The following is an 18704-nucleotide window of genomic DNA, read 5'->3' on the forward strand; positions in this document are numbered from 1 at the left end:
TTAAATAAATGAAATTGATCAAAGATATCTAAAGTCCCACCATTTCTCAGGTGTTTGAGGGGGAATTTAGGATTTGGGGACACATTCTGTGTGGAGTGCACCTGTTGCTAAAAGGCAGGAATTTGATGTCACCCCTCTTGTGTTGCTAAGATCTCCTCCCCTGGCCCAAACCCAAACTCCACCCCTGGCATGCCCTATAAAAACCCCAGGCCCTGCCTTTGCCCTGTCTTTTGGGGTAAGAAATGAATTCTGGAGCTCTCTGAAACCAGGACCCGTCTCGTTTGTTCCCGGCACCGGCAGCTGCAGCCTCCCTGGACACCATGAACTCTGGAGACTGGGGGCAGCCAGTGAGGACAGGTCCTGGATTGCAAGATAAGTGTGTGTTGTGTTTGCCATCTGTCAGAGGTGGGGCAGTTATCTTCTGTGCATTGGGCAGTTTATCTCTTCCACAACCATTCCTCCCTCCAGGAGAGATCTGCTGTTAATGGGCCATTAATTTACAGGAGAGTGAACGTGTTTTTCACAGGCAGCTTCACAGAAACTGGAAAACGTGGGGGTTCCCAGGAGGGGGCACCGCTGATCCAGGGCATCGAGGCACTGCCTGCAATCGTCCATAACCACCCCTAAGGGGCCTCCAGGGCTTCACCCTCCATGAGCTGCAGCAGACGTGTTGGGAAAGGTGACAAGAGCCCGTGGGATGGTCCTTGTTGCAGGCAGATTAGCCACTTGTAGCTCTTCAAAACTCCCTCCTTTAAAAAAACGAAAAAACTGAAATCGTTCCTAAATGTGAAAACCACATTCACTCTCCTGTGAAAATGTAAAAAGTTTAATAAAGGACAGTGGCAGACCAGGACCATGGAGCAAAGGTTATTATGGCTGGGTGCATCTTGGCACTCAGCCAGGAGCACCCTGTTCCCTTCGGGGATCCCCCTGAAATACCTTTTCCCTTACATCAGCCTGTTGCATATTCATTGACCCTCATGCATATCCATAAACTACTTCACATATTCCAGGAATGATTTTACATGGCCCCTCCTTGGGTCTGCCTTTTCAGAGCATGTGTGTTTCTTGGCTGTGGTTTTGGCTCCTTCTCTTTATCACCTCCAGTTTTTGGACCTTGGTCCACTCTGCCTTCAGACAGGGAGTGCTGATAGTTGGCAGATCTGTGCAGGTGTGCTCATCATGTGTGCATTGGATGTTATCCCATCCCAGCAGGCATTTAACACAAGCAGCTTTTTCATGAAGCTTAATTAACAACAGAAATAAAAGCTGTATCTTTACAACAAAGTTGCTTTAACATCGCAGATATAAAATCCATTTTAATATTTGCTAAAAGCCAATATTAGAAGATGTATCTATAACATTGCCCGTATCTTTCCTTACCCTTTTGTTCCCAAGAGTGCAGCAAGGAGTGAAAACTGCCAGCATGACACGGGGTTGCTGCCATCTCTCTGTCACCCCGTGTCCCTTTCCTGTAAGAGCCTGAATGAGAGATGAGGGGCTCCAGGCAGCTCTCCAAAATGCAGTTTATTGTATCCAAGATGTTACAGCAGTCCAGGGTCTGGTGACAGAGCCTGTGCCTCCAGCTGTCAGCTCCAGCTGCAGAGAAGCCTGGAGACCCTTTAGCTTTGGTTACAGTGCATTAAATACTCTGCTTTGCTGAGCATCTTAATACAGTAGAACCAATCTTTACCTTTACTTTTATCTATAGCCTATCATAACTCCTGTAATTACCATATTCATATTACTATTCTTCAGTCACTAAAAGTTAGTACCTTACAGTTAAAGCTAGAAGTTGTTTTTCAGTTTTCTTGCAATGGAAAATTCTGAGACCTTTTTTCTATTTGCAGTATTGACAGTCTTGTTTACCTGTGGAATCTTTTTGGTTGGGAAAAACATCTTGTTTGAGGTGGGTTTATCCTTTGCTCTAAGCCATAAAAAACCCTTGTAAGTAGCACACCCTTTGCCTTAGTGACCCAGTGAGACTGGCTCAGCACTTCTTTTCTTCTTTATCAAAACTTGCTTTCATTTCTATTCCTTCTTCAGATTCTACATTCAAAAATTTTTCTGTCATGCACACATATCTGTTAAAGTTTCTTGTCGAACTTTCATCCTTCCCAACACTCTGTGCCACCCTGTCTCTCTTTTCCTGAGGGCAGAACAAGGGACAGAATCCATCCAGAGGTGACACGGGAGCGCTGCTGTCCTCTCTCCATCCTGTGTCCTCCTTTCCCCCCCATCTTTCCATGTTCCCCTTCCCTGCCTGTCACTGCTGAGTCAGAAATGACACGGATAAATGAGTGACACACTCCATGCATCTTCAGAAAGCCAAAAATCATCTTTATTAGGAGACGCATTTTTTTATACTCAGTCCTGATTTCGGTGGACCTGATTGATTATTTTACATTTCACATGATTGGCTAATTAAGAAAACCCCTTGGGGTAAACAATCCATGAGGAAAACAATTGTCACAAACACCACCTGTGAGGTTGTTCAGGATTCTTCATCTCCAGCTCCCTAATGTTTCCCAGACGGATCCATGGGAAATCTGACCTGGATTGTGTATCCACACCTACCCGGGAAGGTGACGGCCGCGCCGTCCCGGGCCCTCCCTCTAGAAATGGCGCTTACCACGCTGTTTAAGGTTCCCCTTTTTTCCTGCCCAAGTCCTTCTTTTCCTGTCCCCAACCTCCCCTTCCCCCCTGCTGTTGGAACCCAGGGCACAGGGAATGTCTCTCTGCCTGTCCTGAGAAGTCCTGATCCCCAGGAGAACGCTGCTTTTAACTTTTGTCCATGGAGAAAGCTTCCAGGACTTTGGGAAGAATTGGGATCTATGAGTGTGTGAAAGAGAGAGTAGTGTAGTTTATCACAGGGTGAAAAACTGAGAGCTTTGGGTGTTTAGTCTGAGGGTGGATAGAAGACAAGATGGAGGATTTTGGGCATTGCCTGATCTCCTTCTTGTTCATCTCCTCCATTTTCTGCTGTGTTGGAAGCACAGGGTGATTGGTTGGAAAGAGCTGCAATGCAGATGCTGAGTGGCAAACAAAGAATTAGTTACTGGTAGAAAGGTAGAAATAAAATGTGTTCTAAGAGTTAATTGGACAAAGTCGTTTTAAAAGACCTTGAACCTGTGTGTCTTGTGACTTCTGGTGCCTTCTCTTTGTACGCTAAGTCTGGTGTGCAGACGGCGTGCTGAACTTTTGGTAAGAGAAAAATAAACAACAGCCTGAAGACCAAAAAAAGCAAAGGTCCCATTTGTTTCTCAATCCTGGCACAGAACTTTTTAGGGGTGTCCCCATCAGGGGATCCTCGGGGGAGGTTCACACCTCCCTCCCTCCCCTGGTTCCTGCCCCGCTGCTCAGCCCCACTCCAAGCCCTGCACCCTCGCTACTTCACAAAAGGACCCAAAATTAACCAAAATCCACCCAAAATTACCTCAGAACCCATCCTGAGGGGCTCTGGGGGAAATTTGAGGGGCGTTTTGAGGGATTTTAGCAAACTTTGGCTGGGTTTGAATCCTTCACCCGCTTGGGCATCCACAAGGTACTAAAACCACCCAAAATTTCCTCCAAATTAACCCAAAATCCACCAAAAATCGATCCAACAACCAGGCAGCTGGGGGAAAATTTTTGGGATTTTGAGATTTGGGGGGGATTTTGGCTGGGTTTGAATCCTACGCAAAATTTTGTGTCCAGGAGGTACCAAAACCACCCCAAATCAACCTAGAATCGACCCAAAATTACCTCAAATTAACCCTAAATTACCTCCAAATCCGTCCTGAGAAGGTTTGGGGGTATTTGGAGGGATTTTAAGGGAGCATTTTGAGTGGGTTTGAATCCTATGCCTACTTCTGTATCCATAAGGTACCAAAACCCTTCACAATCCACCCAAAATTACCTGAAATGAATGAAAAATTCATCCTGAGGGGGTTGGGGGGAGGTTTGGGTGGGGTTTGAGGGGATTTGGGGGTTTTGGGGGGGATTTAAGGGGGCTTTTTGGCAGTCATCATCATCCAAAAAACAACACCCCCTGCCAAGCTGAGACCAAACCCTAAGGACTGTGCCCCTCATGAAGAGGAGATCAAAGAACTGCTCCCTTTCTGGGGAGGTGATCAAAAGCCAGAGGAGACTGAGCTATTAACTCATTAAGTTAAAATGTATTCATTTAATCAAGTATCATCATTTCTGTAACTTTATCCTTTGTGATTAAGTCTCAAATGCTTTTCTATTCCTTGTTAATTTAGCTGAATAATTAATTTGGTTTTATAAACTATTAAGTCATATTTCTGATGTTATACATGAGGTCCCATACGTCTAATTTATAAAACCACAAACCTAAAATTTAGCAGCAGTTTTAACTGCGATAAAATAATACAATCAAATAGAATCCACTAATTAAAAAAGGAAATTTGGCAGTGGTTTGGATAAAGCATAACCAAAACCGATCGATCGGGGTATGGGGAGGGCTTCCCACCCTGCCTGACGTTCAAAAGGCAAAAGGATCCAAACACAACTTATGTACTGTGGGCTAATACATATTCATCAATATTTTCCTGTAAATCTCTTCCTGTTTCTGATTCTTGAAATCAACATCACCACACTACACAGCGCATGCTCCCGCTGTGGCTAAGGGGGCTTCTGGCTCTCTGGGGCTCTCCTTTGAGGAAGGCCAACAGTCTTCCTCACTGTCCCCTGAATAACCTGGCAGGCTGTGCCTGTGCCCCAAGTCCTGTGTTGTGTAAGTAAGCACTATGCTCCAGTTAAGCCTTTTTATTTTATAGATAAGAACACTCTTTTATGCTCCCTGTCTGGAATTGTCCCAACGTTATTCATGTCATGGCCGATCCTGTCCTGGGAGTTGTCTTAACTTCATCTTGATGCCAATTCTGACTCGGGAGTCTTCCTAACTTTTGTTCATCAAGGCCAATTCCAATCTCCTGTATCCTGTTTCCCACATGTATCATCTACAAAGAAACCCATCTGCTTCATACTATGAATCACATATACCTTTCCAATTTTCTTCCCAAAATATTGATATAATTACAATTTTGTTAGCACAAACCACATCCATTTATCACAATTTCCCCCATCTTCTCTCTGGATAATATTAATTCATGCTTTTTATTAAAGACTGAATTCTGGTATCTTCTACATCCCACAAATCCATGTTTTCACACTCCCTCATTTCTCTTTTTGATCAAATTTGATACATGGTATTTTACCTATGCAGGAAATAAAACATGGTATAGACCACAATAGAGTCCAGCTGGTATAAACCACCAGATTTTGTTAGCACAAATCATATCTATTTATCACAACAGGCCAAAAGCTTGGAAAAGGATGAAAGAAATGCTCCGATGACGACGATAACAAACAAAAACCAAAATAATTTATCTTTGACAGCAAATGAACACCAGCTGCCCTCCAGCCCCCTGAACCTGGCAGGCTGAGCGGTGCCGTTCCCATGGCATGAGGTGCTGGCAGCCTGCGGAGAGAAACCAGAGAGCCACGGTCAGTGGCAGCAGGCTCCTGTCCCCCTGTCCTGCCATGGCCTGTGCCCGGGCCAGGCTGCTGGCTGTGCTCAGAGCCCAAACCTCCAGTCCTAGTCTCTGTTTTTAGAGAAGGGCAACGTGGCAGGCACCGTTCCACCTCCTCCGCCTAATCACGGCACAGCAACTCCTCAGCAGCTGCAAGAGCGGGATGCCCGTGTGCCCGCTGCCGCCTGCCTGGAGCCCTTCTGCCAGCTGAGCTGTGGAGCCGGGTGCCCACCTCTGGAGAGCTGCTGCCAGGAGAGGAGCCGATCCTGCACCAGGTCCTCGTCCTTCTGGAAGGGGCTGTCCCTGCAGACCGTGGCCCCTGGGGTAGTGCTGCCACTGGACGTGCTCCACAGACGCTGCAGGCGCTTCCCCATCCGGTCTGGGCACCAGGTGAAATCCTCCTGGGAAAAAGAGAGAACAATTGCATGAAAGTCAATTCAAAACAAGACCTGGAAACAAGAAAAAGCACAAAGCCTGTCACCGTTTCACAGGCCTGAGGAGGGTCTGACCACTCCATGCGAGAATTAAACCTGCCCAAGGGTGGAGAAAATCCCCACCTTTCCCACGCGTAAACGCACCCCCCATCCACACGGATGGATGCTTTTGTCAGGCTGGCTGCCCCTGCCTCAGCCCGTGCCAGCCTGGCTGGCAGAAGCTGTCAGCAAGGCCAGCAGCCGGCTCCCATTCCACAACTCTGCAAGCAAGGGATGTTGTTTTATGCATAAGTTTGTGTAGGTGATTGTAACCTAATCACTGTAGTACACATTACTAGTCTCCCTAAAAAAGTATATAAGTGCTTGTATCCCACAATAAAATCGGATTCTGATCCCCGAGTCAGTCTCCCCGTCTCTCTCCATCGCTGACACTTCCCTGATAAAGAACTGTTATTCCTGCTCCCATATTTTTACCTGAGAGCCCCCTTTAATTTCAAATTTATAACAATTCAGAAGGAAGGGGTTTCCATTTTTCCATTTCAAGAAAGGCTCCTGCCTTCCTTAGCAAACACCTGTCTTTCCAAACCAAGACACATGAGCCACCTGTATTATACATGGAAATACTTCACACGAAAAAAACAAGAGCCTCAAAAAGGCAAAACAGCTTGGTAATTGGTAGAAAGTAACTCTGATCAAAAATAAAATGTGTGAATAGATTGGTCTAAAGATGACATTCACAATTTTCCTGGTGACATTGTGCACTGTACTGTAGCAGGGGACAGCCACTGGACATAGCCAGCAGGATAACTGGATATGCTTTTCAAACTTATTCTTAGTATTCATTGAATTATTCATTGAATTCTCATCCTTCTGTACACTTCAGCTCTGCTGTAAACTTCAGAGACATTTTTTCACAAGCTTCTAACAAGTTACTCTGGATCCATAATTCCTGAGACCAAATGGAGTCCAAATGCCAAGTGGGGTTACTCTTTTCAAAGCCTGGAGTCACACAGAATGGAGCAGTACTTAAATCATCCTGTGCATCCCATACACATAACAGTCCAGTCACTGACCATCTGCAATGATTTTTTGACTTTTGCTGCAAATTACCTTCAAGAATAAGCTGCAAATAATATCTTGAACCGGTTTAAATTTAGAGACAGCACTGCAATTGCCCTAAAAAATTCTAAGGGTACCTAGTGCTGTTGCAGTAATACAAGAGAACTGTAAGTGTGTATTACTAGTTGTTATTCATATTAGGTAAAAATGGCTCAGCTCAGCTTTGCCAAGCAAGAAACAAAACATGGAGAGTTGAAATGATGGAGTTGGGACAGTGTAGCCAGTCTGCTTTTTGTGAGAGATGCTCTTAAGCAGTGGCAGTAGTCATGTACTCATCTCCTGTAACTTTGCTCCTTGTGATCTACTGTCCACCTCAGCAACTTTTTCTGCTCTTTTTCTTCCTTTATTTCTTCAGCTGAGTACCAAAAGGAAAAGACAGAACTGCAATGTTACTACCAAAATAATAGATTTTTTTTTCAAACTAAAAAATACTCAGAGCTTTTAGAAAACACAACAGAAGTGTTGGAAAGTATAAACAATACAAGGTATTGAACAGTATTTTTACATTATACTAAATCAGCCAAACAAATGGATAGTAGGGCTTGAGGAACAAGGATGTAATTGAAGTTTTGTTAAAAGGGCTTCTTTTGTTCTGTGTGTGGTAACTGTCATCACCCTGATGTAAATACTTCACAATCTATTCAAATTTTCCTAAATTGTATTATCTTGAGATCAGCTATGATTTTTTAGATTTCTCTTGTACCCATCATTGAATTATCTGAGCACAATCTCCAAACAAGACAAATGGTAAAGTAGCAAAGGGCTGCAATAACTGAGCAGCCAACAGGATAAGCCACATTGGCATCTCTTGGCTTTGCCAAATCCTCTGTGAGTGCTTTCGTTTCTTTTCCTCTTTGGTTTAAAATGCAACACATGTTCATTACTTCTCATGACTCGCCTCTGAAAGAAAAAGGCAGTAGCTGTTTTTGGCAGGGTAAGTTACATTTGCAAATTGGCTCACCTCCTTGGCAGCAGAACTGCATTTTTTCTTATCAAAGCTGCTCCTCAGTTTGAGTGGGGAGAATGTGCAAAAGGATGAGAGAGGCTGGTGGAGCTCTGATGGTCTGAGGATGCAATGGTGCAAAGAGCTGGAAGGTGAAATACCTTTTCTTGAGTTCAGGGTCATTAGGGAAAGGGAGTGTGTGCCCGAAAGCTCAGCTCTGTCAGCCATATTCACCGAGTAAAAGGTTTGTTTCCTGCACCTGTGTGTGTGGCCAATGCCAAGGGATGGCAGCTCTTTCTGTTGTGGGGGCATTGCAGCCTCCAACTGCAGAGTATGCAAACTGAGCTGCACTGAAATGTGTTCTCCAGGGCTCAGTTTTGGGGCTGGTCCTGGTTAACATCTTTATTGATGATCTGGAGATGGAGATTGACAGCACCCTCAGTAAATTTGCCAATGCCCAGTTGGGTGGGAGTGTGGATCTGCTGGATGATGGGAAGGCCCTGCAGTGAGACCTGGACAGACTGGATCAATGGGCCAAGGACAAGGGCGTGAAATTCCGCAAGGCCAAGTGCCACATCCTGCAGGTCACCAGCCGCCTCAGTGTGAGCCAGAGTGTGCCCAAGGGGGCAAGAGGCCAATGGCACCTGGCCTGGATCAGCAGCAGTGTGGGCAGCGGGGCCAGGGCAGTGCCTGCCCCTCTGTGCTGGGCACTGCTGAGGCCACAGCTCGAGGGCTGTGTCAGCTCTGGCACCTCGGGAAAAAGGACATTGAGGGGCTGAGTGTGTCCAGAGAAAGGCAGCAAGGCTCACAAAGGCTCTAGAAAAAATGTCCCATGAGGAGTAGCTGAGGGAGCTGGGTTTGTTCAGTCTGGAGAAGAGGCTCAGGAGGGACCTCACCGCTCTCTCCAACTCCCTGACAGGAGCGTGCACTGAGGGGGGGCTGCTCTCTTCTGCTGGGCCTGCACTGAGAGCCAGAGGAAGTGGCCTCACGTTGAGAGGAAATTCAAGTTAGACTTTAGAAAAAAAAATTTCACTGCTCAGGTCTTCAGGCCTGGGAATAGGTTGGCCAGACAGGTGGTGCACTTGCCATCCCTGGAGATGTTAAAGAGGCAAATGGTTCAGTTGTTTAGGGTTTGCAGTGTCAGTGCTGGGCTGACGGTGAACTGATGTTCCTCAAGGTCTCTTTCACCTCTGTCGGTTCTACAATTCCAAGCGCTTCCCGCCTGGCTGAGGGGAAGGCTCAGGGCTGTCCCGAGTCCGAGGGCGGCTGCGCCCTGAGGCGCTGGGGCGGCGCTGTGGCTGTGGCGTCTCCTGAGGGGCCGGGTCGGGCTCTGCCCTCAGCTCCGCGAGATCCCCGCCCTCAGCCCGGCGGGGCCTCCGCTGTCCTTCAGCCCGGAGATCCCACCCCTCAGCCCGCAGATCCCACCCCTCAGCCTGGCGATCCCACCCCTCAGCCCGCAGATCCCACCCCTCAGCCCGGGGATCCCACCCCTCAGCCCGCAGATCCCACCCCTCAGCCTGGCGATCCCACCCCTCAGCCCACAGATCCCACCCCTCAGCCGGACAGCGCTCGGCAGCGGGCACCCGCCTCGCCTCGGGGTCTGCCCGGAGCCACCCGCGCCACTGGATCACAGGTACCCGAGCCGTGCCCCATTTCCCACCTTGGGACTCCCCAGCATTCCCACAGAAGAATGCAGCTGCTGTTTCTCTTTAAACTGTTGCCTTCCAACCCCCCTCCCCCCCTTATTTTAAATTTGTATATGTTCTTTCCCTTTAATATTTGGGCTGATCTGGGGTGCTTGCTAAGGCTTCAGAGGGGAGCTCTGATAACGAGCTGTAAATCACACACGGCCCATCTGAGGGAGGAAGGTGCGAGGGAGCTGAAATAGGCCAGGACAGCCCCAAGTCCTGTTCCACAGCGCAGCGTCCTCACGGCCTCAGCTGCTGCTGTGGGGTTTGGTTTCCACAGGACGCCAACAACCCGCACTTCTCCCCTCTGGGCTTTGCTCCCTGGGTTTTGAAGGATAAGTCCTGCCCAGGCTGGCTGGTCTACTGACCGTGCCAGCCATGTGCTCTGGTGCTGCTGAGCACACACATTGACAGATCTGCACTTCTCCAGGAGTGGTTTCTGAGATTTGAAATGATGTTACTGGATTATTTTCCATAACTGATGGAGAAGAATTTTAGATGCAACATTTGCCAGCTGTTTGTTGAAGCAAATCTAGTTGTTTGTCTTTCCACCTTGCTCTGTGATGCAACAACCGAGGTGAGCTATTTGCATCTAATTATAATGTATGCTGGCTTATCAATGCTATTTTCCATGCCTCCTGTAGGTTGCAAAAGTCAAAAAGATGCAGGGAAAGGTCAAAATATACATCCTTGTATACATCCAGTTTTAAACCCCTTGTGCTTCTTATATTGCATAATTATATAAACATGTATTAAATGAAACTCTTCTGAAAAGCAATTAGCTCCAGAGCGAACTCATTTTTACAGGCTTCCTTTTGTTTGGGTGGGTTGTGTTTTTTCTTAGGCTGGCAGGGTGGTGGCAGTAGGACAAAAAGAGGTGAGGAAGGCTGGCAAGCTTTTCCTTGTTGTGGCAGGGTTGGATTTGCAGGAAAATGAAATCCATGTCTGTTATCACTTCTGAAAGGCTGCTGGGAGATGAACTCTCTGAATTCTCGCTGTGTAAGGGAAGCAGCAAAGGAATGGGGGCAGTCAGTAACTCCCAAGAGAAAGCAGGGCTGGCTGTCTTCATTAGGATGACAGTGCTTCTGCTTTGAGCCTTTGCTCCACTTGGAGAAGGAAAATGAATCCATTCTTAAGCTGCATTTGCCACTGATTTAAAGTTTCTACCTGGAGCGAAGTAATTTTTGGAGAAATTGTAAGAGGTTACTGTGATGCTTGCATCAGCCTTCTCTGTTTGGGACTTGGGGCATGTTTGAGGGAGCATCTTTCTGCCTCCAAAGCTGAATGCCACTCTGCTGCTCTGCTCTCAGAGGCTGCCCTGTGGGGTTTGTGAAGAAGCAATGCTGTGGGGTTTTGTGGGTTGCATGGTTCATGTAATGTGGCAATGTCTTTGGGGAATTTCAGTGGGTTCTCTCTGTAAGGAACATGTCTCTGTGCTCACTGCCCTTGGTTTGATCAGTGCTGCCAGAACAATGCTGATGGTTTGGTGGCTCCTTGAGCAGCAGGAGGCTGAGTGTTTTAGAGTGTCCACCCCCTAAGTAACATGACTTGGTCTTAGTGCCAGTTGTTGGCCAATGGCAAAGTTGGCCACTCTTGTAAGGAAAGTTGGATCAGCTTTGTTGTGATCAGTGACACAGAGCAGGGGATGTTCTTTACTGACAGTGACCCTCAGGGGTAACATGGAACGACCTGATTTCTGCAGAATGTCCACTCTCAAAAGATGATCACCTGGTAGTTACAAATGCAGGGCTGTTATAAAAGACTGTATTTCCAAAGGAAAACTCTGCCATACAACAATACATTCAACTGTGTGTGTGTGAGATGACAAAGTAAAAGCAGAAAACTGGGAAAAGTGCATTTTAGAAAAATGGTGTCATTTCTACTGCATATATTATAAACACTGCTAATCTGAACAGAACTGAAAAAACTTTTTCCTTGCTGTTGTAGAACAAGAACAGAGATTTAAAAAAAAAGAACACTCAAAAGGTGCAGATAAATCAGTGTGGTAAGATATCTAATATAATTTGTCATTATAATCTGCATCAATTTTACAAAGTTTTAGTAGACTGTGATAGGCCTGTTGTGGGGTGGTGAGCAGTTGGGAGAACATGCTTTTTCCTAATTTCCACATTTTGGATACTGTATTGGCTATGCAAAGGGTAAATCCAATGTCAAACCTGCACACATAGTAAAACACACCATTACGAAGTCACTTTTTTTGTTTTTAATTTGCTAATATTTATCCACATTTTTATTGTATTTTAACTTCTTTAAGAACCCTCAAACCTTGTAAGGGTTTACTGTTAACAATATCTTCTGTCACTGTTAGAAATAATTATCAACTAAGTCTTTTAATGATACCCCAAAGACTAAGAAGCAGATTTTCCAAGTCTGTTTTCCCACCCAGGGTTGTGTGTAGGTGCCCAGAGAATATTTTGTGTTCTGTCTCCACCCACCTGACTGAGGGCTCTGCTGCTGTGCTGCATGGTTTATGTCTCCTGTACCTCAGTACCACGGAGCAGCCTTGTGCTCTTGGACTCTTTCCTTACTACTCCACAGATTTTCAACTGCACTCTGAATTTTATTTGCACTCTGAATACTTTAATGGCTGTGTATTGTTTACACTTAATGCACCTTGCAATTGTGAATTTAATATTTAGTGGTTTACATCAGATTTACTAAGAATTACTAGTAATTAAAGGCCAGAAATATTAAAAGGAGGCTGTTACTCTGCAAAGGAACTCATGCTCAAATAACAAAGGATGGACAGAAATATTTCTAGGTTTGTTGTTGGTGGCTGAATAGAAGTGATGTAGCTCCATTTTGGCTCACTTCCCCCCCCTTTTTTAAAACACACCTACATACTGCATTTTGACAGGTTTATTCTAATACTGACTAGATTAATAGAGAGAAAAGATAACAATTTTAATGAAGTTTTTTGTGTTTGCTCCTAGATATGAAAACAGATCTGACCTTACTGCTGGAATGCCTTAAATCTCAGTTGGACTGCCCTCTGTCTCAGCAGGAGGCTGTGGTCACTGTCTATTCCATTTGCCAACAAAACAGTAAGAAAGGCTTTTCCTTAGAAACAATGCAGGCATTTATGTTCCCCATATATGCCAAGGAACTGGTGGGCACTGTAAAAATGTCTAAAGGACATAAGGCTTGAGATGTTGGAAAATCTTAGAAGCCTTTCATTTTGCAGAGAAACAGAAGCAGAAGTTTCTGTTCTTTTTTCCTCTTGTAGGTGAAGCAAGCAAATACTTTGGAGGAATTGGTGGTTTGATGTTTAGAAATGACCTTGCCAAGTCGAGTGCTCATTGCATCGTAAAGGAAGCAGCTTTATTTACATTGGGGATTATTCTAGAAAGTAATGGCAATAAAAATAACACTGTTTGTATTTCTGAGTGCACTCTGGCCCCCTGTCATTACTTGTGCTCCTGCTTTGTCTCCACTTTCTTTTGGTCTCACAAAATGAGACTACAAGATTGTCAGTTGGAGCAAGGGCAGGGAAGGTGCCCCAGTTGCCCTGTCCATCCCCAGATTTGATCTGTGCCTTGCTGACTTGTGCACACAGGGTGTCTTTAAGTTACCAGACAGCTGCACTCTCCCTGTCCTTTAGCAGCAAGTGTTCAGTGACTCCTGGATTGTTCCAAAGCTTGACAGGGTCCTGCTTGGTGTAGAACTCACTGCAGGGGGAAGCCCTCAGGCACTTCATAGTCCTGCCCTGTCTCTGCTCCCCACATACTGGCCACAACTGAAACTTAATAATTTAGGATGATAAATAGCTTACTTTAGGACTTAATGGTTTTCACTTTTTGTTTTCAGTGTCTTGTCAGCAGACTTTGTGTACTTCTGCATTGCTTGAAGAACTCGTTTTATTTTGAATTAAAAAGGATTCTGATGTGAACTTGAAAAGAATGTCTGTTTCTGTCATCTTAGTACTGGTGTCAAATTATGGTAAGTTGGGTTTTTTTCTGTGTTACGACAACACTCCTTTTCTGTTTGCCAATCTGCAGTCCAAACTTTGGAACATGCAATAAGCAATGTTGTGGTGAAGTGAATTTATAAAGATGAATGTTTGCATGTAACCGAACCTGAATTGTCGAAGTAGGTCATTGCTCACCTGGATTTCCTTAAACAGCAGAACATGGTTTAGTTCTAAAAAGAGAGTTTGCAAATGCAAACCCATAGTTTCTGAGAGTGTCTAGAAAGACAGAGACATAGAAAGGTTATTTACCAATATGTTGATATGATTTTGTATTTCCTTCTGGGGAGGATATGTGCTTAGGAAAGGGAATGTATGTATGTAAATTCAACTTGCTGTTAAGATTTTGTCTGCAGTTGCATTTGTCTCTGGAGTCTTGTGTGTGTTCTCTTTTAGAAAATGGGCAAACCCATGTCAGAGACACAGGCTGCATCAGCCTGCTGCTGCAGTTGTTCAGGTGAACAGGGTTGCAATTCAAACAGACAAATAGTAGGCTGGTTAGCAGCTATGTTTCCTTGACTGTCTGGGATTTGTTTTCTTTGTCCGCAACAGAACAACTCTCTCCAGGTCTGAGAAGAATCTGTCAGCTGAAAACACTGATCCCTGCTGTCAGCTCTGGTCCTCAGTGTGCAGCACTCTCTGTGCCTGTGTCAACAACCCCCAGCACGGGACGTGTTGCTCTGAAAACTGTGGAAGAAGTTCAGAGATATTCTCCAAATCGGTAACACTTTGGTTTCATTTTTACTGTTCAGCTGAAGTTGATTTCATTGCGTTTTGATTTGGGGTAATTTGTTTTTACTTTTCTAGAAGATAATCAGAACGTTTGCTGTGGGGTTTTTCCCTATGCCAAAGGGTGGCTCGAGAGTTGCACAGAGCCTGGGATAGTTCGTCCCATCTGTTCATTTCTTGGTCTCACAGTTGCAAACAACTGGAAGTGCAGCTCAAGCTTTACACAGCTTTGCATTTGATAAAAGGAAGTTTAATTTGAGAGCTAAATGGGTTTTCCTTTCTTGTCAATCTCTACAAAGTCATTTGCTGTTCTTCCCACTTTTACTCTGACCACTGTATTCCACCATCTTTACTTACACTGTGCTGTGCTCAAGTCCACAAATAGCCACAGCCTGCTTACATTTGATAGGGTCAGTGAAACTGCTGGGAGCTGTTCTGATTAAAAGTGTGTCTAAATTAAAGTCCTTGTGACATGGCTGAAAACAATGACTTAGGTAGAACTCAGGCATGATGTTTGCCATTGGTGTGCATATATCAAGGTCATGTTTTCCTGGAACTATTTTATATGCAGTTACTGCATTTCTTAAGATTAATGTATCTCCAGCTTCTGTTGTAGAAGAAATGTAATGACTGACACATGCACAGAAAAACTCTGATGGACTTACTTGGTGAAATGCTAAAAGAATTTGCAAACTCTCTTGCTTAAATCACATTTTTTCTTTTTTCCACTGAGCAGATGTGCAGAAATCTTTTGTTTCTATTGGGGGACTGGATACATTAGCCAAAGTTCTCTTTGAGCTTATGCCTGATTCCTGTTTGTGTCACTCCAGCATGAAAATTGCAGTGGTAGTAACAAAGACTCTGAATGCCTGTATTGCTACCAACTGTGAGTGGAAAGACATTTTTGATCTATAGCAACTTTAAAATGCTATTTTTAAAGTCTTGTGCTGGTGGAAAAGTTGCAGAAATGAATGCTTAAAGGCAGTTAAGTTCTCCACATCCCAGTGGATGTTGCAATGCTTTTTAAAACTCAGAGGTGTAAGTGGGGAGTGATTCCGTTCATCTGAGGTGGATTACTGTCCCATCGTTGCTCAAATAAATGCAGTGAAATTTAAACCCAACTGAAAATTAAAACTGAGATGCTCCAGCCCTTGCTGGGTAAGTAAAGCTGAGCTCTGGGCCTGGATTTGACCAGTCAGTTTGGATCCTGGAGTTATGCCTATGGCTGAATAATAAATTGTGTAGCTTTAGGAAGCTTTAGTCATTTAGAGGTGGAGCTGAATGGACGTGGTGTTTGTGCACAGCACACTCTGCTCTGGTTTGCTGGCCGGGTACTGCTCTCCTGATGAGGTTTTGTGTTTTCCACAGAAGGTTTGCAGAAACCTGTGATCCTGACGAGCCTGTGCTGTGGCCATGGTTGCTGTATCTCACACTTCTGCCATAAGAGCTTCAAATGGAAATTCCCAGAAGTTGAAAAGCATCAGCCTGCACTAGTTGTGAGGGTAGTTTCAGCTCAGTTGGGTGTGACAGGACTGGGCCTCAGCGTGGATGCTCTAGCAGTGGTGTTGCCAGTGCCAGGAAGGGCTTGCCCCCTGCTCTTTTTATGGCAGATACTCTGCGTGTCAAAGCTTATTCAACTCTCTCTGGCTCCATGCTGGAGCTGATCAAGGACATGGAGAAACTCAGCAGGGATCTCCAGAAGCTGCACAGTGCAAAGCCCTCCTCATTCATCAGATCTTCTGCCTCCTCTCCGTGGAGCACAGGCTGGGAGGATGGGCAGGGCTGGATTTGGGAGCAGCACAAGAGGGGTGGGGTAATCTGAGCTGTTCAAGGTGGAGCAGGGCAGGGCTGAGCAGGCCCAAGGCTTTGAGGGCTCTGTACAGTTCTCTCCAAACCCAGCATTTGATCCTTGGATAATTCCTGTACACTCACAATCGACTTTCTTTTCCTTCCAATTATTTTAACCAACAGCTGCCATGAGTGTTGTCTTGGCAAAGTATCCCACTGTGTCAGAGCTGCTGAAGCTGCTGTCCAATGAGACACTGAGCACAGGAGAAAAAAATCAGTATTATTCTAACAATTGGACACTGTACTGAAGTTTGTGGTAAGATTTGCTTTTTCTTTTTCCTGTCTGTCAGCTTCTCCTAAATTCTCATCCACTGACTCCTCCTGTGGTGTCACTTCATCAAGACTGGAACACGAGAGAGAGTTCAGTTAAATAATACAATGTCAGTATTTGGACAAAAAGTTTTCTAGAATGTTCCATCTTTAAATTTTAAAGCTTGTTAGCAGGAAGTGTCTTTAGTAGCTTTGAAAAGTAGACTAAATATGCAAGAATGCAGAGCTGGGCTTAGGTGTCACAAGGAATAATTAATCCAGACCTGAAAGCTCCTACCATCCAGACCTAGCAAATGGGTTGTCTTGAGCCCCCTTTTCATGGTCCTTGGCACATACAGCTTCTTTCCACTGCTTACAAGGCCAGGAATATTTGTAAAAGCCATGTAAGAGCATTGGTTTCAAGACACAGAAGCAGTTGGTGGCTCTGAAATGGTTTTGTCGTGTTCCTCAGGGCTTGCCCAAGCATATCTGGTACAAATACAGCACTTCAGTTGGTATTTTGTGGTAGTGCAAGCAAAGAGAAAGGGAAATTCATTTGTACTTCTGGTTTTTCTCATGTATGTTTAGAGAAACAAGAAAAAGGCCTTTTGCTCAAATAGGTTGATTTTTATCCTCCGAGTGCCAATAACATGTTCAATAACTAGCTCAAGAGGTCATAAATTTATTTTAACAGACATTTTTTCATGAAGAATTAGTGAAACAAGAAATAATGGAAAATGTCTTTTGAATAGAAAAATTATTTTAAAATTATTTCAACAGAAAAAAGGTTTCTCCTCAGATGTCAACACTGTCAAAATAAAAATGTTAAAAGTTTTTATTTCCTTTTTTTTGTTAAGTTTAAAGAAGAAAGAACTATGTTTGCAAGTTACCAGTTATATGATTCCATATGGGAATGAGATCACAATAAAAATTCAGCTAATGGCATAAGAAATGAGAAGGAACAGATTGGCTAGACCAGGCTTAAGCTACTAATTTTATTTTGCTAAATAGAAACCTTGAGATTTTGATATTTCTGCATCCCAGGCCTCACAGAAATGTTGCATATCTACTCCAAGAGCAGGTTGTGAAAGAGAAGAAATACAGGAGTCATTATTCAAATGTTTTGAGCCACAATTAAATGAGCTTGGAACTCCATCGAATAAGTGGTCTCAGTCCTTCAGTTTTCTTACAGCAACCTGAGTTCTGGTCAAATCATCCTGTGGGATGTAAAGCTCTCCTGCTGTCACTGCAGCAGGCTCGGGTCTGGAGTGAAAATCTCTCTTTCTGCAGAAACTTGCAGAGAGTTGCCAGTATTGGCCCCTGCAATGACTGTAAGGTGAAGGTGTGTGGGGCTGAAACCAAACCTTTCCTTTACCATGTCCTGTTCTAGAAGAGAACCAGTGTGAGCTGCCTCAGAACAATGGTCTGCCACTCATGATTCAGGTATTGACAGAATCTCAGGACGAGGAGCTCGTCAAAGCTGCTACTTTTGTGCTGCAGAGCTGCAAACAAATGAGTAAGCTTGCTGTGACTGCTTTAAAAAGGAGAGGGATTGTTTCCATCTCTGTGTTCTGCTGATTCCCCAAGTGATTTTAACTTCTGTGGCAGCTTTTTTTGTAATTCTATATACTCCAAAATATCTTTGTTTTCTGCACAGAAAGTTGCCTATTTGTCATCAAGAACTGACTTAGGCAAAAATAAAAAAGAAGTAAAAAAATTCCAAGAGTGTTGCAAAAATGCATTTGTGAAACCTCTCCATGTAGGGCCAGTTCTTAAAGCTTTCCCATCTCTAAATTGTGTGGAAAAGATCAACATTGTCATTTAACACCCAGGGGATACTTTCTTCCTGGGGATGTACCACTAGTGGGAGAGAATAAACCAGGAGATAATCAAGCCTGAAATCACTGTGTCTACATTCATTTCCAATCTGAAGATATCTTGATCTTTTTTTTCTAAAGTAGGATGTATTTTTGGGCCCCCTGTTTCAGTTTTTTATAAATTAGCTGTACAATCCCTCCCATGAAGCAGAGAGACCTTGTCCTCTAATTTCTAGAGTGTGGAGGGTGTGCAGTTGCTAATTAGGAGAAAACAAACCTGTATCTCCATTTCTGTGCTGCAAGCACAACGGAGAGGTTTGTGTCAGATTGAGGTGTGGAGATTTGTAGTGTC

At 44.5% G+C, this 18704-nt stretch overlaps 1 pseudogene; it reads left to right on the forward strand.

Moving 5' to 3' along the window:
• Window positions 1–8452: 8452 nt before the first annotated feature.
• On the forward strand, window positions 8453–18139 carry LOC132334651 (telomere repeats-binding bouquet formation protein 1-like; annotated as a pseudogene).
• Window positions 18140–18704: the final 565 nt, after the last annotated feature.

This window comes from Haemorhous mexicanus, chromosome 16 (genome assembly GCF_027477595.1).
Source record: "Haemorhous mexicanus isolate bHaeMex1 chromosome 16, bHaeMex1.pri, whole genome shotgun sequence".
NCBI lineage: Eukaryota > Metazoa > Chordata > Aves > Passeriformes > Fringillidae > Haemorhous > Haemorhous mexicanus.